Raw genomic sequence first — 23,108 nt, 5'->3', positions numbered from 1 at the left:
TTTCTTATTCTGTTCCCTCCCTTTCTTTAACAATTTGGCAGTGAAGATGATTTTTTTTTTTACTCAAGGGATGAATACCATAAATAAGAAAATAAATAATCAGAGCCCATGAAAATCATAAATTTAAATTTCATTATGTTTATTTATTTATTTATTTAGAGTGTGTGTGTGTGTGTGTGTGTGTGTGTGTGTGTGTGTGCATGTATACATGTAGATGCTCCCTAGATCATACACCAGGAAAGCCCAGGAATAATGTCACCACAGTACTATGAGCATGCCTAGCACCTATGATTTGCTTCCAAATTGTATTCTCTATTAACAGAAATCGAAGTTCCTTTGGGAATGGCTGGTTACCAGGCTGACACAAGTGAAGTCTAGGATGACCCGGAACACTTTGAACCATATGGTGGTATAATGGTTAGTGTTGATTGTCAACTTGACAGAATCTAGAATGCCCTAGGATATGGGACTCTGAGCATGCCAGTGAGGATTGTCTTGACAGAGCTAATTGATGTGGGGAAACCTGTAGGTGGAACTATTCCCCGCCCCCCCCCAACAGGGGATCCCGGGCTGTATAAAATGAAAAAAAAAAAAAAAATGAACAGAACACTGGGAAGCATTTTCGGTTTCGTTCCTTGGTTGTGGCTTGTGTGTGAGACAGCTGTTCCAGGCTCCTGCTATCTTGACTTTCTGTCATGATTGGCTCTACCTTAAACTGTGAGGTGCAATAAACTCTCACTTCCTTAAGTGGATCTTGCCAGGGTGCTCTATGGCTGGAGCTGGAGGTGATACGTGGACAGAAAGAGGTTGTTCAAAAACTGACGAAGACAGATAAAACAAAGATGAGACGCGGCTTTAGTGAACTTCCACCTGCCAATGTAGCACTGGAACAAATGACAGTAACTGTAGGGTTTTGAATACAATCACAAACTATGGGTTTATTCAAATAAAAACTCATTAATAAATACATTTAAGCTTTAATGATATGCATAAGGTCTCCAATGTTTCCTTATAGAATATTTGTCCATTTTTGGAAGTCATTAATTAAGTAAACAAATGCACAGGTATAGGGACCAGATAGAAAGACTGAATCTTTGCCAGATGGTGGAGGCACATGCCTTTAATCCCAGCACTCGGGAGGCAGAGCCAGGTAGATGGATCTCTGTGAGTTCGAGGCCACCCTGGTCTACAGAGTGAGTTCCAGGACAGGCACCAAAACTAACAGAGTAACCTTGTCTCAAAAAACACCAAAAAAAAAAAAAGAAAGAAAAAGAAAAAAAGAAAGAAAGATTGGATCTCCATAGAGACTATATCCCAGGAAAATTCATGAAGACATATCAAAACCGTTAGGAACCATAACAAAATACTATAGTCTTCAAATGTGTGCAAGTCATGGAAGTCAAGGAAAGACAGAGGAATCATTTCAAACTCAAACACTGAACAGTCAGAGCATGGACTGGGTTGTCTTTAATGAGAACAAAAGGTACTAACATTACAGTTGAAGCCGGAATTGATCCCGAGAAGCAGACATCAGAGATGCTTCGGTGCTGAGTACCTAACACGGATGCTGCTGAGTATGACATTTATCTATGAGAATGTTCTCATCTTTGGGAAATTCAAACTGAAGCGTTGGGGTTGGTAGCAGATAGTAGAGGTAAAACTTTCTACTTCACTTTGCAATAATTCTGTAATTTTCTGATTGTTCTTAAAAATAAAAGTTGCTTTATATCACATAGGCTCTACTGTTTCCTCTGATTATAGTTTTTACTTAAGTTTTAAGATCGTAGTTTTCCATATTGTTTAGTAATAGAACATGTGTGATGCAGAAAATTGGGGGTGGAGTGGGGGGGGGATAAGAGGTAAGAGGAGGGAAGAGAGAGGTTACCCAGAACTGAGGATATATGAGGAAGCCTCATGCTTGTCAGCTAATTAAAAATGTAAGTCTAGTAAAAAGGAGTTTGAGCAGAGATATCCCGTATGGATGGATGTGGTGATATTGTGTCCCCCAATATATTGTGCACTCTAATAAACTTATCTGCAGTCAGAGAACAGAACAGCCCCTAGACAGACATAGAGGCAAGAAAATGGTGGCACACACACCTTTAATCCTATCACTTGGGAGGCAGAGATCCACCCGGATCACTGTGAGTTCAAAGCCACACTGGAAACCACCAGGCATGGTGACTCAAGCCTTTAATCTCAGGAAGTGATGTGCAGGAAGCAGAAAGGTATAGAAGGCGTGAGGACCAGGAACTACGTTTGTTAAGCTTTTAGGCTTTCAGCAGCAGTTCAGCTGAGATCCATTTGGGTGAGGACACAGAGACTTCCAGTTTGAGAAACAGGATCAGCTGAGGAACTGGCAAGGTGATGTTGGCTGCGGTTTGTTCTGTTTCTCTGATCTTTCAGCATTCACCCCACTATCTGGCTCCCGTGTTTTGTTTTGTTTTGTTTTTGCTGTTAATAAAACCCTTTAAGGTTTGTGTTACAGATGGACAATGCCGCTCTCAGAAAGCATGGGTTATTAAATGCAAATCTCAGTGCTAGGCACAGGATATCTCCCTACAAGTTATTGTTCCAGGAGACCCCAGAAGCACTCAACACCCTACAGGCTGTTACCATTGCTCCTGATTGTCAAGAATAACGAGACAGTAAAATTCTATTTCTGAAGAAACGATACACTTGAGGTACAAGCTACAGGAAAATCAATCTTTAGGGAAACTGTCTTGTGGGCTAGCTTCCATTGTTCTGGAAGGTGTTGCTATGCAGTCTACTAGAGGAGAAAAGACATCAGTGTTCTTACCTAGAGCTCTGTCCTGCGTGCTTTAATACAGACCTTCTAAACTAGACATGCCCGCCAGTGGCAAGGCTGCTTGTGGCAGATAACAAACTGCTCTCTGTTTGGGTTTGAGGCCAGTTCAAATTCATGACTGGTGATGTAAACATGGTCAAAAACCATAGTCATGGAGGTCATGGGCACTAGGAGGAAATATACTATTATTAATTTGCTAAATAGTTATGTTGTCAAACTGCCTGCTAAATAGTTATGTTGATGTTGTTTTCAGCCTTGGCCAGAGAAGCATATCACAGTTGGTAGTGGTTAATGAAGAAAACTGTTCTGTTCATAACTGTTCAGAGTGCTGAGAATAGGCCACTTTAAGTGCTCCGCCATGGATGGAACACCATATCAAGCCTCCCTCACCTCCCCAGTAAGGTTCAGGTAATAATACCAAGGAAGACAGGGCAGAAAGGATATAAGAGCTGGAGGATGAGGAGGGATGCTATTAAATGCTGTTTTCTGGACACCTGCCATGAATTTAGAGCAGCTGTGGTTACCTGCAAATGATCAAGCCTGTTGGAATTTTCAGCACGGATGGGTGAGGAGCTACCAAAGCCCCAACCTTTGGCTGAGGATCTATTGGCCTTTGATGGTTCCTGAGGGAGAGAAAGTCATTTTCTTTGGGGGCATGGTCACAGACTTCAATGGATGGCTCTATACCCATGCAGGTATAGGCAGTACTAATTAGACTCAGTGGTTTGAAAATACTGATAATAATAATTACTATTATTTATTACTATTAAAATTAAAAGAAGGGAGTGATATTATAACTTTCTTATTCTATTAAAAATTCTTCCTACCTAAAAGACCGAGAATCTCTGAGCTTTCCCATCTCTAAGCTGTTGTTTACCATACATTTTCACCAAGGGCAGAGGAAGTGTATATATTTGCTTATATGTGGATATTGGCAGTTAAGTCAATGATAACCAAGCTAAAATCTGCAGAACTACAGAGGATAGGGACAGAGTAAGTGACTAGGGGGTGATTGATATATCTCCCTAGGAAATGGAGATAGAAAAGATAGTTATGGATAGATGGGTGGGGCACTGGAAAGGGAGGATCAAGTAGAAAGAGGGAGGTAAGAGAGGGACGAGGAAGGGAATATGGGAGCTAAAATTAAGGGCCATTTATTGGTGAAATTATTATGGCCACTCCATGTAGTTAAAAGGGAGGTTTATTTTGTGGGGTAACTCACAAGTGAAGGGATAGATAACAGGGTCTGGGAAAGGTCTAGCACAGGCTGGCGGTGTTCTCTGGAGAACGCTGCTCAGTCTGCCTCCAGTGTCCAGGATCCAGGAACCAAGAGAGCTGGCGCATCCGGATCTCGGGTCTTCAGCGTCCTCTCTCAGCCCTGCCTTGTAGGTGTGACCGTTACCGAAGCCTCAATGGGGGTGGGAACTTCCAGGTCAAAGCTGGAATGGCTATTGACTACAGCCATTTGAGGGGTAGTATAGAAACAATGCAGTAGAAGCTTCCTAAAATATATACACATATGATGGGGGAAAACAGAGCTCTAACTGGCCATCTCTTGCCACCAACTAAAGCTTCCAGTACTAGCATTGGGTTACATCTAACTGAGTTGTTGGACAATGGGGTCTTGTGGGAAGGAACCCCCAAACAACCCTGGCTGCCACTGCAGGTTGCTCTCCCCAAACTGACGACAGGGCTGCCACATTGCCGAGGACATCTACACGACTCATTGAACATGGAGACGTCCAGCTGGTGCCTACACAGAGCCTTTCCACCTTCGTGCTGAATATATGTTTTAGTTCCGGGAGTTCTGAACTAGGAGTAGAGAAGTCCAGCTGGGCACAAGCAAGCAAGCAAAGGGCCATGCATGCAAGGGTTTCTCTTTGCTTCTTACTATGGATGAGATGTGACTCACCACTTTGTGTTCCTACCACCTTGGCTCCCCTGCTATCTCGAACTGTAACCTGGACTATAATCTAGAATTGTAAGCTAGATAATAAACTCATCTTTCCTAGGTTGCTTTTTCATCAGCACATTTTATCACAGCCACAGCAACAAAACCAGAGCATATGTGCACATCCACAAATGTACCACACACGCAAAATCAGAATCCTGAAAGTTAGATGAATGTCACAAGCATCACTCAAAATCTTGTAAAATTAAGAATAGTTCATCAAAGATAACTTGTTCAAATGTTTGCACAAACCATTTTAACATGGAAATTTCAGAAACTCCATTTTCCCCAACATTAATATAGAACTAATACCAGGGTAATTGTGTCTAATAATCTCTAATCACTTTCAAATATGCAAGTCTAATTGAAGCATATGTTGGATAAAGCACCGAAAGTGTATTCTCACTAACCAATGTATTTAGTTTCCCATTGCTATTTGACTTACTTTGTAGGGCTTTTCTTTAAGATGTCACGCTGTCTTGGCCAAATAAAGCCAAATAGAGCCAAAATAAAGTTCTGCAAATAGAACTGATTGACACATCTCGTGGAATGGAATATGATTTTTCCATTTGCCAGGGACTGAGAAAAGGTGGTTGAGGGTGCTGCTGTGAATCCTGTCCACTCTATCAAGCATCTGCTCTCTGAGCTTTTTGGTTTTGTTTTGTTTTAACAGTTAGTTGTTAGGCTAGAAATAGCTGCAGCCTGAGAATGAGACACTGTCTGCAGAGGCCTGGCCTTGCAGGTCTGAGTATAAAAGGAGGTGCTCAAACAAACCACTCACTTCTTGCCTGTGCACTTTATTCCATACACTAGAAAATGGCTGACAACAACTCTATCCAAATAGGCAAAGTAAGAGCATCCCCTAAGTCATGCTCTATGGACAACTTGAGTGACTCTGATGAAGAAGATGGATGTCTGCCTACCTTCCCCAGATCAACAGCAGTGCTACCCTACAAGAAACTGGACAAGAAGGCAGAATTGGCATCATCATCCCCTATGCAAAACAGCATGTCATAATTTGGGTAGTAAAGTAGATAGGGGTCATTCCAAAGAGTATTTTTATTGGGACTGGAGCTATGAATCGTTGGGAGGGTGTTTTCCTGTCATGTGTGAGGGTCTGGCTTAAATCTCTAGCACCAATAAATGGAGGAGAGAGGAAATAAAACAAAGAACACTATTATGTTTTCCTCCCCTTTGGGATAAAAGCCAAAGGTAAATCTCTTATGCAACATAAATAAAGCTTTTTCTTAAAAGATAAGAATTGGTAAATAGGGCTGGAGAGATGGCTCAGAGGTTAAGAGCACTGGCTGTTCTTCCAGAGGTCCTGAGTTCAATTCCCAGCAACCACATGGTGGCTCACAACCATCTGTAATGAGATCTGGTGCCTTCTTCTGGCCTGCAGACATACATGCAGACAGAACACTGTATACATAATGAATAAATAAATTTAAAAAAAAAAAAGAATTGGTAAATAGTGCTCTCTTGACCATTAATCAGAATCAGGTCATCAATGAGTAAGGCTATGAAATGTAAACACTAATTCAGAATGAGCTATAATTTGAATAAAGTAACTTTGGTATCTAAGGACCAGGCTGAAAAGATATGAAAAGAAACAAGTCCTCTGGAAATATGGGAGAGCATAATAACATAACCACTGTTCCTCTTGGACCCTGACAGGTTGCTTTTTGTATGTTATGGTGTGTTTCTGCTTGAGATCCAGCTCTCTGATCCACCTGTCTCTCCACTCTGAAACTGAAGACTGCATGCACAGCATAAGTGTCCCCAAGGACCACATCTGTGCAGGGATGTTAATAGAAGGAAAGAAACACAGATTGGGACTTTGAGTTGTTACATACAGCTTCACTGACCACCACCACTGGCAATCCAGCCTCAAGTTCCACATGTAGTCGATGACGATGATTTTAAACTTCTGATCCTTCTTCCTCCAAGTCCTCAAAGCTGAGATTATTAGTGTGTGCCACTCTACTCTGTTTATGCAGTGTGGGCCATGAAACCCGGGGCTTTGTGCATGCTAGCTAAGCACTCTGATATTTGTGCTGCATTCCCCGCCCCAGATCTTTAGGGGGATTTTACTCAGAGCCTGGATGTCAGGCATGGATAGGCTGAGGCAGGGTCCACAAGCAGTTTCAAATATAAACATAGAACTACCTTTCTGTGATTCTGGGAAGCAACCTTCAACTTCATCTTTAAAAATGTATGAGGAAACACAAGGCCACAGCTCTTGGACCTGACCAACAGTGCCTAAGGAGGAGCTCTGCCATCCTATGCTTCTGGCATGACTGTCTAGATGAAGACTAGAGACTGGTAAGAGGCAGGCCGAAAACATCCCAAGTACCCCAGCATGGCGCATGCTGCTTGAAGTCTGAATAAACCTTACATGTTTGAAACAAGAATTTTTGTCTTGTGTCTAGTTAAGGAAGTAGCTACTGCATCATAACCAAACCCACAAAGAGGAGTTATTTCAAATACAGGACTCACCAGCAGATGTGCAGGGCTTTCCCCTGCAGCCGAGAAAGAACCAACGTAAAAGTGGTTCAATTTAAAAAGTTTTCAAAATGGCCTGAAATAAATTTTCTGTTTGCCGAGGCTCATAGCAATTGTCCATCGCCTGTAGATGCTAAGACTCTTCTGCTGCTATCAAAGGCATTTTAACACGCTCTTGTTGCTGGAGGGCTTCTCTCCAGGTTCCCCAAGCCCCGCAGTCCCACAATCCACGTATAAAATAATCACTCAGACGCTTATATTACTTATAAACTGTATGGCCGTGGCAGGCTTCTTGCTAACTGTTCTTTTATCTTAAATTAACCCATTTCTATAAATCTATACCTTGCCACGTGGCTGGTGGCTTACCAGAGTCTCTACATGCTCTTCTCCTGGCGGTGGCTGCAGTGTCTCTCTCAGCCTTCTGCTTCCCAGAATTCTCCTCTCTCCTTGTCCCACCTACCTCCTGCCTAGTCATTGGCCATCAGTGTTTTATTTACATAGAGTGATATCCACAGCACGCTCTGGCTTTAAAATTTCCACTGCAAAGTACAAAAGGGACAGGTCATTGTGGGTTCCTATATGGAATAACGTATTTGGGTTGAGATCTGAAGTTCTCGACAAATGAGAAATCAAACTAGGGAAGGTCCTGTAGGGTCCAGCGAAGATGGTGTGCCCCGTGGAATGGTATGGTAAGCTGAGAACACTGACCTTGAGGAAAGGAAAGAAAAGAAAATGCAGAAGAAGACAGAGTGGGGGAAGAAGGGATGCTCCATCCACACTGACTTCCGAGTCTACCAAGACAAGGCCAGCTTTAGTCACTGACGTGAGTGTTGAGGCCTTGGCCTGGCTAGGAAGCCGTAGATACTTCCTACTCCTGAGCCCTATGGTGAGTGGCCCACTATCCACAGGCAAAGCTCATGAACATAGTTTCACACATGTATGCAGTGTATTTCAATCTCCTCCATCAGCACCACCATCCTCCAGTCTCTCCCACCCGCCCCTGCTTCCAGTCCCAATTTCTTACCGGCTTCTTTCTCTTTCTTTATAGCCCACTGAGGACAATCAGAGCCTCAAACTGTATTCTAAACACCCATCCATGTAGCCGTAGCTTAGCACGGTTCTCACCCCTCCTCAGAGAAGATTCCTATTGTGGTAGAGTGGCTGACACGGAGGAATCTCGTAACCAGTCAAAGGGCAGAGAGTAAGGAAAAGGCTCCGTCAGGGACCATCCCTGAGGAAGGCTAGAAAGACCGTAAGAGCCGTAAGTCAGGGAGGGCCACTACAAAACAGCGCCTCTGAACATAACAGAGCCAAGGCGCTCACTAATTCCCAGCAGCTGTGGTTGCCTGCACACATCTGCACCAGAGCAACAGTCCAGCATGGATGAGGAAGGGGGCCGGAAGACCCTCCTAGAAGTTACTGGCACTTGATGGCTGCCGGAGATAGGGAAGTCAGTTTTCTTTGGGATGTGGTCCCGCATAGGTTTCCCATGCTCCAGTAGGTGCTCTATGCACATGGACAGTTTTAAATGCTCTGATGGTCCCTCAAAACAGAGAAGCAATTGTGGGCCAAGAACTGGATTGTGTAAGGAGTATAAATAAGAATTACTTTTTAAAAAAGTTTCTCGTTTATGATGCTACATCAAGAGCTGTTTCTTTTCTCCTGATAGATGGATGCTGTGTTTCAAAAAGTTTTTTTTTTTTTGTTTGTTTGCTTGTTTTGTGTTTGTTTTTTTTTTTTTTTTAACTTTTGGTTTGTGTCTGTTTTGTTAACTCAAGTTTTCCTATGAAGAAGAGAAGTTAGGGTCTTCTTCTATCTGCCATTTGCCGAGTACCTTTCACACAGAGGTGTGTTTTGGGGTGCACATTTGGCTATCCTCACAGTACTTGCTTCTGTGGTTCCTGATGTTTTCCAACCTTGGTGTCACCTGTAAAGTGACTTCATCACATCTCAGTGTCTGACTTTTACTCTAGAATTACGAAATGAAAAATCTGCCAGGGGGAGCGTAGGCAACGGAAACCAAATCACCACAGTGTCCCAAGCTTTCTGCGTCCATTGTCTCATCCTTGGGATGCAGATTAGTGAGAGGAGTAAAGAGGGAAAAAAAACAAAAACACCTAAATTGATGAATACATGATAACACACTGGGATGCTGTAAGAAGAGCAGTGTGTAAAATGTAAAAAGCGCAGAGAGAGCCGATAGGGAAAGTCTCACGGGTTCTGTCTCTGCCATCCATTTTCAGAGCCGGGAGGTTCTGGGAGGGCTGCAATGATAAACGGGCTCCATTACGATTTGGCATTCAGTTTTGCTTACCAGCGGAGCACCCAGCAGGAGGTCAGAGGAGGAAGGCAGAGAATTCTCTTGGATCACCCCCCAGGTAGACTGGCTGTGCCCTTCAACCGGAGGCTCTTGACAGCTCAACAGTCTCTCCACGGAAGGCTTGGCAAGGGCAGAGGCTCCCTTCACCCGAGCCCCTGGGCTGAAGGAACACAAGCCCACGGGAGTGAGCATACGGCTCTGGCAAGCCTTGTCCTTCTCCCCATTCCCTCTGCGCTGCTAAAAACTGTTAGATTACATTCCTAAAGTTGGCCACCAAGGTCTGTTCTTCTTTGGCCCCTCCTGAGGCTGAATACCAAGGTCCAGCTTTCAAAGCATTGAAGTCCAACAATTAAGAGACCCCCACTTGGCTCACCTAATTAACATGCCCAATTAAAATTAAACACCCCATCCTAACACAGGGTTTACCCCTTTACCTTTATAAACTGCCAGTTTCCTATGGGTCATTTCTGTCTCCCCTCTATCCAGAGGCAGTCCCTTGTTCTTCTGGAACAAATACCCCTTCTCCCTCTTCCTCTACCTTCTGTCTTTGTCTCTTATTTCCTGCCCTCTGTCCCTCTGGGGTAAATAAATCTCTTTTGTGCTGAGAACTTGGTCTTAGGGGTCCGGAGCCGGTACTTTTTCCTTCATGAGTTGTACACCCTGCCCATTTCTACAGATATAACTTTTTTTAGACATCACTGAACTTACCTATTTGTGCCACCTATTTTTACAGTTTATACCAGACCCGGGGCTTAGAAGAGAATTCTGGAGTTAGCAACAGAGGACTCCTAGGAAATGCTGTGTCGCCAGTGCTCTTGATAACACAGACGCTCACACACGGACAAAATACAGCACTCATGACTATGAGTTGACTAAGGATTCAAATGAACCATCTCTGAACGTCACGAATTTCTGGAAATGAGCCAACATTGTCCCTGACATATTTATTCCTCCATATGGATGTTCAGTGGTGATACACACTTGTAAATATATCCCCCTTAGTAATTCTACATGTGTCTATAACTATAAAATAAAAAGAGGGTGATAAAAAAAATCACCTGATAACAATTCACCAGAAAATCTATTTTGTAGTGAAGCATAACGTTAAAGCACATGCTGCGTTGGCTTTGGGGTATAAATTCCACCTAGCCTGAGAATAAAATCAAGTTCTCTGATTCCTTTCTCTGCACTGACTGTCACAGCTCAGGGAATCTCTGGTGTCAACTTTCTGGATGTCTGTGTTTCAGATGCAGCACCCGTGGCCTGAGGTTTTGCTTTGGGAACCTTGCATCTGTTTGTCCTCATCCTGCCAGTAACTGTGCTTCATGACCACCACAAATCTCTTTGTCATCCTTCCTTTGTCACTTTTCACGAACTCAAATCCGTTCTCTAGTAAATGTCTTTAATTTTAAAAAGCCCCTGAGAACACTATTCATTCTATTACCACACGTTTTAGAAAGTTTTCACTAGCTGTTCAAAGCTGGTTCACTTTATATTTTCCCTTTTTAGATACTTTGTGGAATCATCCGTGTTCTGGGAGGAAACTAAAAGTCTTCCACCAATCTTACAAGGAACATTTCTTTTGGACTTGTTGCTACCACCACCCCAAAATTTGTTCTTCATTTTAAAAAAATATTTTTATTATCTTATGAGTATGAGTGTTTTGCCTGAATGTATGTAAGTCTACCTTGTGCATGTCTGATGATGGCCATGGAGGCCAGAAGAGGGGGTCTAATTCCCTAGAAATGGAGTTACGAATGACTGTGAGTTGCTGTGTGGTGCTGGGTCTCAAATCCACGTCCTCTGGAAAAGCATCCAATGCTCTTACCCCCTAAGCTGTGTAGCCATAAGTTTCTCCGGTTCTGCCTAGTCCCAGAATCAGGACGAATCTCTCCCAACCCCTTCCCTCAAATGTTTGGTCCCAAGTAAGCACACAGAGGCTCATATTACTTACAAACTGTATGGCCTATGGGTCAGGCTTCTTGTTAACTAGCTCTTATAACTTAACTCAACCCATAACTATCAATCTATGTATCGCCATGTGTTCCGAGGTTTTACCTGCATCCCATTACATGTTGCTCCTTGGGTGGTGGTTTGACATCTCCACACTCTCCTTTCTTCTCCAGTTCAAAAGTACTGCCTAGGCTTATTCTGCCTTGCCATTAGCCAAGCAGCTTTATTTATCAACCAATCAGAGTGACACATATTTACAACATACAGAAAGACATCTCACAGCAAAGCTGTGTCTCCCAAATTCTTTATCTCCAAAATTCAGTCATTTTACTAATACAGATTTAGGAGTTGACTATCCTGATTCAATGTTACCTAACATATAGTAACTACTGCCTCTAGACTCTACACTGGGTATTATGTCAGGAACTGCATGAGGATGAACCAATCAATGGCAAAAATAGCCCGAGGAAATATTTTTTGACAAAAATAATCACTGTCCTTGAGATTTCAGAATGTAAAGCATCTTGTGGCTGTGGATAAGATGGGATGGTCATCATCTGGCTGCTGATCTGGAACATCCCATGCAGAACACATCTCAATGTCTCGGATCAGCTTTTACCTGCTAGGAGGAGGCGCCCATCAGTCTGTGAACACGCACCACCTGCCCATGTGAACCATCCTAAATCATCTCGTGGAAAGGTGGGCTTCATAAAAGTGACTTTTATCTGCTTATGTGACAGGCATAGATCCCCAGCCCAGGATCTCTATCTATTGTTTCTGTCTTTTCTCTCTGATTCTGCAATTCTTTCCTATTCTCCCATTTCATGAAATCCACGGTTCTCATTTGATATCTGTGGCCATTCATGTACTACCTTCAGCATCTGCATTTCCGGGTGCTTCTTCCAATTTCATCTCCTTATGTGACTCTGGGCTCTGCAGACTCATGTTTCATCTACCATTTTTAATCATCTAAGGTTTTTTTGAGACTATCAGATTTCTAATTTGTGATCCTCCTGCATACAGGTTAAGGACACATATTGATTAGCATTTTTAATCATAGGGAAATCTTGAGTCTTTGATTCATCTGTGCGGTGGCAGCATTTTTCCCCTGGTGAGTGCCATTTCTCTGAGTAAGTTTTGCTGTTTTCTTCAGGTTTGGTTTTGTTTGTTTTTTTATGTATTTTCTCATGCCAATAGTCTCCTAGTTCCTCATCACCACTGTTCTTCCCCATCATCGAATGAATTAGATTTGGGGAATTTTCCTACACATAGGGGAAAGGTGTTGAGGGAAATGTCTAGAATTTTAAGTATAAAAGAATCTGGTTAGCCGGGCGGTGGTGGCGCACGCCTTTAATCCCAGCACTCAGGAGGCAGAGCCAGGCGGATCACTGTGAGTTCGAGGCCAGCCTGGGCTACCAAGTGAGCTCCAGGAAAGGCGCAAAACTACGCAGAGAAACCCTGTCTCGGAAAAAAAAAAAAAAAAAAAAAAAAAAAAAAAAAGAATCTGGCTTTCCCGATCCTGGAAGCAGACAGCTCCCTGAGAACATGGCCAATTATTGCATTTCCTTTACTTCTTTCCCGCTCTCTTGGTGTTCTGTTCCTCGTTTTCCCCACTTGTTCAAAACAAACTAAGTTCCGGAGGGTTTCTGTCTTCAGCCCTTTCTGTACTCACGCTGCTAGTGGGAAGTACACATACACTCTTAGACCACAGTGGCCCATTGTTTTCCAGGAGTGACTTTTGCTAACTCTCCTGAGATCCGCCCCAGAGCAGCTCACCTGCCACTCTGGTGATTTTAATCTTTGGTGTTCCTCGGTTGCTTCTGCCAGATCTCAGCTGTTTGGGCATTCTTTGTTTGTTTACATGGAAACTTCTTCTGTGTTTTCCTGCAGAAACATAAAAAAAAATTCAGAAATTTGAGAGGGAAATGAGGATTTGTGCAGCAAGGCTAACACCAGAAACCCACTTAAATGCTCTCATTTGATTTTGTGCATTTTCTGTGACAAGCCAGCTTTTGGCTCATATGTTACAGGAGACAATTTTAACTATTGGTGTTCCTTGTTTGATGCAACTATCCACAGAACATTCAGTTTAACTCTCAGAGGACTTAATAGGAGACCATCTTTGACCAAAGGGCCAAATAGAAGCGGTGTTATCCATAGAAAGTTTTTATTTCATTTGGTACTCAGTGGTTAGCACCTGTTACTTACTAAGTAATGGTTTTAGGGTCTATTCTTCCTGAATTGTTTCTTTTGACTTGGTAGCCATTGAGAGCCTTCCCCTCTTTCCATTGTGGTGATTGGCCTCAAATTTAAATATTCACACTGTCAGAAAAGGGCCTTCACTCAAGGCATGGGCCATCATCACACATACATATACACACACACTTTTCACTGTCAAGTTTGACTTTGGTAGGCATAGATGAGCATTTGCTTCAATATTAAATTGGAATGGTTCTCAATAAAGATAAGTTGGGCTGTACAAGGAATATTTTTACTCTCCCTGAAGAGCTCTGGGACACATTGGTATTTGCCTGACCACTCTGTCATTCAGAGTAGGAGCTGGCACCCAAGCTGTCCATGGCTTGTTTGACTGCCCAGTCTGTGGGCTGGGTGTTCCTGGGATCCAGTCTTTTAAGTCCATAAATGGATATGTCTGATATGCTTCCCTATCAAATGAAAAATTTTCAAAATTATGAATAAATTATTTGAAATTGAACATCAATATTTAATTGAAGAGACATAAATGTTTGGTTGTTCCATGATAAGGAAGGAATGATGTAAAAATACAGGTAAATTTCCTCATTTCTCTTTCTAAGAAAATATTTCTTAATACTGAAATGAATCATTACTCAAGGAATTACTTTAAGAACAATTTCAAATGACAGATACAACCACCTGTTGTTTTTCTATATAGGACTCCTGTTAACAGGAGCAGAAGGCTCCCAAAAAATGCTGGTTGATTTGCAAATGAATGTCTTCAGTTAGAACAGAAAGAGAGGGTGACTCAATTGTGAAGAGTATTTGTTGCTCTTGTGGAAGACATGGGTTTGGCTCCTAGCACCAGCATCAGGCTCTCCACAGCAACCTGTAACTCCAGTTCCAGGTGCTCTGATGCCCTCTTCTGACTTCTGTAGGGACTTAAAAGCAGGTGCACACACATATACGATGCAACTTAAAAGCAGGTGCACTTAAAAACAGGCATGCACACACATACACATAAAAATAAAAATAAATACAAATTTTTAAAATGATTATAACTCTGACATGTTTATAACCATCTTACAATTGAAACAGTACAGGTGGACTTACCAAATTCTGGCTGAATAATCTCTAAGTAAGGGTTTCAACTGTCTTACTTTATTCCTCTGCCAGCCATTCATAAGCTCAGCTTAAACTGAAGAATAAACAGGAAAACCATTCAATAACATGCTAAAATATCTATGCTTGATAGTATATAGAAAAGTCTTTTAAAATGAGCTCAGAGTTTCAACTTCCATCCATATCTTTTGGCATAATATAACTCAACTTGTGGCTCTTCAGCATATTTGTGGCTGTTTTCATAGTTCATTAAGTATTATTCTAACTGAGAACTACTTTGAGAAGTAAATGGTGCCAATGGCCAGTGTTTTGTTCTGAAAGTTTGAACTTTTTTTTGGCAAACCCATGGTACAGTGGGTTTATTAACATCTGGTTCTGTCAAATCATGGCACACCTAAGCAGCTTCAAGGGAGAGTGCATTTTATTACAAAGATAAGCCCTGGGAGAAAACGCCAGCAGAAATCAGACACACACCATCTGCCGTCCTCTCTACAAGGAGCCATGTCCTTTGTAAGGTGTTTATGTCTTCTTTGAGAACAGTCCACTCCTCCTCCCATGCAAGCTAGGTTCCTCAAGACTGTCCTCAGTGAAGACTCCAAATGCCTCCCTTCATGATGACTAACCAACCCATCTCATTTCCTCCATTCCAGATTGTGGAGCACAGAGTGTGGCCTGTCTGCTTCGAGTTTTCGATGTAGCTTTGAGCCCCTAACAAACCTCTGGATTGTCTGCCTGTGACAGAATACAGACTTTTGTGAATTCTTTTCTACTCTCTTTTAAATGCTGAAAGGTAATTTTCCTCCAGTTAAAGGTACATTTGCCTTGGAGATTTGTATGAGTTATAGACTAGAATAGGACTAATTGAAAGACGAGCTTCCAGAGTTGGGAGAGTAGACCTCTGTCAGCTTCTTCCTAAGTCTTTTTTTTTTCCATATAAATCTTACCAAACAAGCTGCCACGTTAACCATCTTTTAGATTTATCCCATAAAGAGACTGTTTGACTATATTACCTTCCCAGTGTTACTATCATGGCTCCAGCCATTCTGAAGCTATCTTCGACCCTCCAGACCAGACCAACCATCAGCTTAACAGCTCAAACAGTCTATAATGAAAGCCAAGTGCAACAGAATCACCCACATGAGCATTGCTGAAATTCCCTGTCCACAGTACTTGGAGATTTAATTAAATGATGGTTTAAGCCACATTTGAGTTTTAGTGTCGTTTGCTACACAGCAATGGATGTTTACTGGAAGACCCATGCTCCAATCAGCTGTGACTCAACGGGAAACAAGTCTACTGCAACAAAGAGAGTGGAAGTCTTGTTACAGAAAAAATTGCCTATAGTGAGGCATGATAGCTTAGTCAGGAGGACGAGGCAGGGGGATGAGAAGTTGGAGATCAACCTGAGCTGCACAGTGGTTCCCGGCCTTTGGGTTCCTCAATAAGACCATATCTCAAGAGAGGGAGGAGGTATGGGGTGGAAGGCATCAGGAAATCAAGAATTGTAATTAAATCCCTAGCTTAGCTGCTGGCCTTAATTTCTCTGGAGAATATAACAAGTAAAAACTGGATCGAGTTTCAGCCAGACTGATGGGATTTAGATTAAAAATACATAGGCACAGCAAGATGACAGATGAGCCCACTGACGTCACTGGCTGGGTTACAGCTTACAAGGTGATCCTGTTAAGTAAAGGCTGATCAGAGCCCAACAAAACTTGTAGTTGGCAGCTTAAGGACAGTTATCTAAAAGCCAAAGACAATCTTGGTCACTCTCATAGTTTTTATGATCAACCAAAGCAGAGAAATCAATAAATTTAAAGATGCCTCAATGTTTTTGAAGTGTGGCTTAGAAGTATTTTGCCAACAGTTACTTGGGAATGAAATATATGTATATGAAATCTGCTGCGTGCACATATTTTTTTTAGAGAAAACAGCTCAAGTCTTAGAAACCAAAGACATAATTGGTTAGAAGCAATGACAGAAAGCAAATACATTTCTTGCTTGAACACAACTACTTTCTCTTAAATATTATGAGTGCAAACCTTCAATCTATATATTTGTAACTGAGTGTAATCCATATATATAATATGCACACACATATATATACTTGTAATTGAGTGTGAGCCTTCAATCTATATATATACATATACATTTGTAATTGAGTGTGAACCTTCAATCTATCTATCTATCTATATATATATACATATATATTTGTAATTGAGTGTGCGCCATATATATATATATATATATATATATACACACACATACACACACACACACACACACACACATATATTTGTAATGGAGTGTGAGCCTTCAATCTCTGTATATTTGTAATTGATGAGACAAAGAGAAACAGTAAAGCCCTACACACTTCCCTATCAGTGTGATCACACATCTCAGTTACATGGAAGGAACCAGGCTTTGACATCATCTGTGTGTGTACTTCTCCAGGGTATCCTTTCATCCTTTCACTGTTTTTCTAAACTACTGTTGTTCTTTAGAACGCCCTCCCATGTGTCCTCTTGTGGTTTGTACTGAAATAAGACCCCACTCTAATTCTAAACATGAGCTTTAGTAAAAAATGCCAACTCCTTGGCAGGTTTGCTAAAATATATGTAAATACTCCAGTGGTAGGTACGTTCTGGGACTCCAGGAAAAGAAGCGAATTTCTCTGCCCCCTGGCATACTCCTGAATGGTCCCCTTTTCCTTCTGCCTGTCAAGTTTGAGGTCTGAAACTCCAGTCATCTTTTGCTGCCACATGTGGATGTCATGGTCCTGCAGGTCCTGTAAGGAAGAGGGAAGGACAGATTACCAAGAAAGGCACAAACTGAGTCCCCGGTGATTAAGCCTTTGCCTCGGGAATACATCTATCTGGCCTTTGCGATTTTATGAACCAATAAGTTCTTTTATTACGAAGATGGTGTTCATTTTGGTTTATGATGTGCAACTCTATGCTCACCCACTGTAACAGTCTTGCTCTGTAAGAGTCTTTGAATGATGTGGAAATAAACTCAAAATTCGGGGAGGGGCAAGAATTTTGACTGTCGTCGTCACTGTTTAATCCCATCAACTTAGTGCTTGGTGATAGTCAATGCTCTGTAAATATTTGTTGATGAGATGTGCAAACTGAGTTCAACCTTTCTGAAGATTAGCAAGGTGAATGATACATAGCCGAGAAGAACATAGTTCGTCTTCCTAGAGAACTCATAAAATGGAACGTACCTAGGCATAGTTAGACGTGTTTGAAAAACAACAAGAAGCAACAGGGAACAGGATTGCTGTGGTTCAGACAGCTGTGTGTTAGAACCAGATTCTGCAGGCTTTGGAGGACGCGCTCTGTACATGCCTCCTCGGGTCTTCATCCAGTGACTTCACGTTGCTAACCTGAAACAGGCCACTGCAGGATTGTTTAAATCCTGGAAATTAGCAAGCAATACGAATAAAAACAGCGTTATTCCTTTAAAAATGAGAAAAGGGATGAGAAGAGAGAGAAAAGAGAAAAAAATTAGTGTACTCAGTATTCATTTTCAGAAAGTACATTTTCAGGATTCAGACCTGTAAAAAAAAAAAAAAAAAAAAAAAAAAAAAAAAAAAAAAAAAAAAAAAAAAAAAACAACTTGAACATTTTCTTCTTTGAAAACCAAACTTTATAGAAGAAATAGCTGCTTCTTGGGTTAGGTAAACTAGTGAGCTGGGAACATACCCAGGGCACCTTGTTCTCAAGATCGAAACAATACAGCTGTATCTCATTTTAAGAGGTGGTAAATAATCCAAGTGTAGGGGTCACTGGTGAGGTGATGAGCCTGTGATAGGCAAAAATGTATCCCTCAGATAATTTCGAATTAGGGTTCATTTTAGAGAAAAAAATCTTTCTAGTTAAATGCTACAATAGGACCTTATAGATTCAGCCAGACCTCCCCCATGGCAGGCATTATGTGTAGAATTTGAAGGTAATGCCTCAGCCTGGCTCTTTGTCATTGATGGGTACGGGAAGTAACCCTAACTCATTATATTCAATGTTTCGGTCAAAACAGGCAAAGAAATGAAGGTATATGCCTATTTGTATATACTTGACTTCAGACCCAATGCTATGAAATCACCCTACTGCCACAGAGGGCGAAAGGGGGGTTCACTGCGGGATAAGAGGAAGGAAAATAGGACATAGCCATATGGGCTGGTCAGTGTCCATGTGTGCATATGTGTGGTTAGATCAAAGCCCTGGTGTGGACATGCAGAACAACCACATCTTTCTGAAGCCCTCTTCTCATCCCAGCCATTACTGCCTATTACTTGAAAACTTCCAATCAGAATGTATGTGGCCATATATACAGGAAACGGAGAAGGCAAAAGAGAATGAAAGCCTCTGTTACATTCAGGGCTCTGGCCTTTAGACAATAATAAACTGCTTCTTGGTCAAGGAAGCCTCAGGGTCCCATTTCTTGGACTGGAAAAATCTGTAACACTACTGCTTCTCATGGTGGGCACTACCAGCCTTTAGAAGGGACAGTTCCATTGTGTTAGCTTGTCCCACACACTATGTTACTTTTAATGTGTCTATTCCTAGGAAAACAAGCACTGTTAGTAAGTCAAGTCATTTACTAACCAAAAACACCAGAGAGCCTACCTATTGCCCATACAGGGATGGTTTCCTCTTGGTTTCAAGTATCTAGCAATGAGGAATAAGCTCCTTCATGTTACCAGTAAGAAGTTGAAGCCTGGGACATGTGTCAATTTCTAATGAAGCCAGGTCTGCTGACTTTATGCCAAAGTCCCCTTCTGGTCTGTTGTTATCCTCCAACAAAGGACACCTAAGGCTCATGGAACATCATGGAAGAGGAGGTGTAAAGATTCTAAGAGAAAAAGGACCAGGAAGTCTGCTATGAGATTGTGTCTCCTAGAGCAGACAGGGAAGCTACACCCCTAATACCTCAGCAGTATGGCTGCCCAAACAAGACCTGAATAATGACAGTATTTTTTTAATGCTAGCAGGGGCCAAGCAGAGATGAGGGATGCATGGCCCTGCCCCTGAGCAGTCATGGGGGTTGGCAGCATCAAGCTACTCACGCTACGTGGGTGCGGAGGAATGCAAGCTGAGATTGGAAAGATACTCTCCCAGCTGATGGCTGGACAGAGGTGCTCGTCACTCAACTCCCCCACAAAGAAGAGCGAAAGATGCACAGCTGTGTTCAGAGAGGTCATTCACATGTTTCAGTACGACATGTGAGGAACCACCAGTAATGCAATTGAAGGCCATAGAATGAAAGCAATAAGTTCAAGTCAAGAAAAGAAGAAAGAAAATAAAGTAGAGCTGTTTCTTATGTATTCACCAGATCGTCTTGAAATTTAACTAAAACTAAGACAGCTATATCCCTTTAGAGAATGGCTGTTTTGAGCACCTGTTACATCGGGCAAGCAGCCCCTAGATGTTAATTGTCTGTTGTTCTCAATCATACTTGGGAAAGTATTATTAAATGTCCTCATACTCGGAATGAAAAGCAAAAGCACCTGTTGGAGCTTTATGGAGTATTTCTGCTCTTTCACTAGCATTTGTTGATCTTCTGCTGTTGGTAAACATTTCCATTCAGTCCTACTTAGGGACTCTGTAGTTCTAGGTATTAGGTTTACTAAATACCATCTCTGTCTGCTCACACAAATCATTCCCTCTGCTTATGGCTGGCTTTTTGCATTATCCAGTTTGCTTGCCAGCTTGTAGAGACTACTGTTCAACTCTGTCTGGAGACACCAAGCATTCATTTAAGTGCTAGAAGTTATTTTGTTTCTTGATGGTCGTTTTAACTTGGATTTCCGTCTTTGCTTATGTTCTGGGAGAGCCAGCCATCTCACATAGCCTAAAGACACACAGGATTTCTATGTACTAATGCTCTTCCTATGTCAGCACTCAGAGTTATTGGTTGTCACTGTCTATGCTGATGGCTGTCCAATAAAAAGTGGTCAACCCTGAAATCATATACACTCAGGTTACACTAAATGGACTCATAGGGCTCTATTTATATTCATATATATATATATATATATATATATATATATCAAGACGATCTGGTGAATACATAAGAAATTATATATATATATATATATATATATATATATATATATATATATCAACAACTAAAGAAAAAGAGGCCGTTAATTGGAGAGGGAGGGGTGGAGAGATGTGGGATGAGTTTGGAGGAGGCAGAATAGGAGGGATTGAAGGTAGGAAAGGGAAGAAGTGAAGTAATATAATTATATATTAACTTAAGAATTTTTAGTAAAATGATATGTCAATATTTAAGCTCCATTTTTGCACCGTTGGGCATCATTGTTGAAGCAGTGGCAGTCTCCTCTAATGAAGATGCTGTGTCTGATAGGAGAGATGTGGTTCTTGTCTATATGACAAATCACACAGGAGCAAGTGTGTGCGTGCACGCGCACACATACACACACATACACACACACACACACACACACACACACACACGACATAATTCTTTGGAACTTTGTTTAGATTCTTCTAATTTCAGTTTTCCTAGTGGCCTTCTGGTTATCTTTCTTTAGATAGATTGTTAAAAAAAAAACAAAAAAACAAAAAAACAAAAAAAACAACAACAACAAAAAAACAACTTTTAAAGCATTCACCAGGAGCTAAAGGGGCCACATATAAAACAAATTAACAATTATTGTTATATATATTAATTAATTTGTACACATGTACTTATAAAGTCTAGTTAAGAAACCCAACATGCCATTTTAAATGGCAAGAAATATTTGCGGAACCTTCAACATTGAATACAAATTAGAAAACAATTCCATCATAATTTATTAAGTGCAGCATGTAATATGCTTATTAGTTGACAAACTATAGAGTCTCCTGGAAAGAGGGAGACTCAAATGACAATGTGTCTCCATCAGATTGGCCTCTGGGTATGTCTGTGGGGAATTTTCTTGCTTAATGATTGATGGGAGGAGAGGGGCAGGCCCAGACCACTGTGGGCGGTGCCACACTTAGGCTAGTGTCCTGGCTTGTAGAAGAGAGTAGGCTGAACAAATCCCTGGAAGCAAGTCGGCAAGCAGTGTGCTTCCATGGATTTGCTTTGAGCTCCTACCTTGAGTTCCTGCCCTGGCTTCCTTCAGTAATGGACTGTAACTAATAATATATAATAGCAGCTCCTCTTTTGTTATAGTGCTTAATCACAGCAATACAGAGCAAACTAGAAGAGTGTGCAAGAATCTGAAGTTCTCCACGGTTTCTCACTTTCCCTCAGCTGTGTCTTTTACGGTCGGAAACTAACTTCATATAATAACTTAAGTGGAAGCACATATAACAAGAGATAATTAATGGCATGGCTGATGCGTCTCGAAGCACACATCAAGAAACGAATGGGTACAAATTGAAGTGAGTTTTCACATTTTCAGATTCTTGACTCTAATCTGTGACCCACTGCATCGCCATCTCACATAGAAGACCCTGTCATTTGGATTGTATGACCTTCCTAGCTGATTTTTATACATATTAGAAACTGAAAACTACCAGGTCATATGCTGTTGCGACAAAAGCAAAATTAGATATCACAACTTCAGTCGTGTGTCCCTTAATTTTCCTCTTCTCCTTTCCAAAAGAAGTTTTATCCTTTTTTTTTAACTACAGGACTCTTCTTTCTAAAACATTAATTGAACAACCATTAGAATTCTCTGCTTTGACTCCAGACAATATAGAGGAGGACAGTGAGTCCGAATCTTGCAGGATGAATGTTACATAATTTACTCTGATTACCTTTGCATGTGTTTCTCTAGATCCAATTACATTTAGTTACATCTACAGCTATCATTACAAAGCAGGCAGGATTGTGTGTCCTTCCTTGAACCGCTCAAATTCAGATTCTGAATAGTCAACTAGCCATGTGAGTGATGCAGCCGGTCCAGTAAGACTTAGGAAGCAGGGCAACAACAAGGTTCAGAAGGAAGAAAGAAAATTTGCTGGAAACGAAAACTGAGCAAACTGACGTGACATTTGCAGATAACATGCACAGCGGAAATTGGCAAACTCTTTTGCATACTTTACAGAGAAATCAAAATTGCTCCCAATTTATGAGTTGTATTCAGACTGCAAGGTGCCATTTACTATTTGATAATGTGGAACAGCATTATTTTATAATGAGTGATCACTTAGAGCCAAGACAGAGCTAGTGTTTCCTTTAAGTCATTTGATAAAGAAATGTGAGGTAAATTGGCATTTCCAGGAAGGGCTGTT

The 23,108-nt window shown here is 41.5% G+C and overlaps 1 pseudogene; it reads left to right on the top strand.

Moving 5' to 3' along the window:
* Window positions 1-19,895: 19,895 nt before the first annotated feature.
* LOC114701159 lies at window positions 19,896-20,805 on the top strand (annotated as a pseudogene).
* Window positions 20,806-23,108: the final 2,303 nt, after the last annotated feature.

Source organism: Peromyscus leucopus, chromosome 17, assembly GCF_004664715.2.
Source record: "Peromyscus leucopus breed LL Stock chromosome 17, UCI_PerLeu_2.1, whole genome shotgun sequence".
NCBI lineage: Eukaryota > Metazoa > Chordata > Mammalia > Rodentia > Cricetidae > Peromyscus > Peromyscus leucopus.
This window is presented reverse-complemented; position numbering and strand designations above follow the sequence as displayed.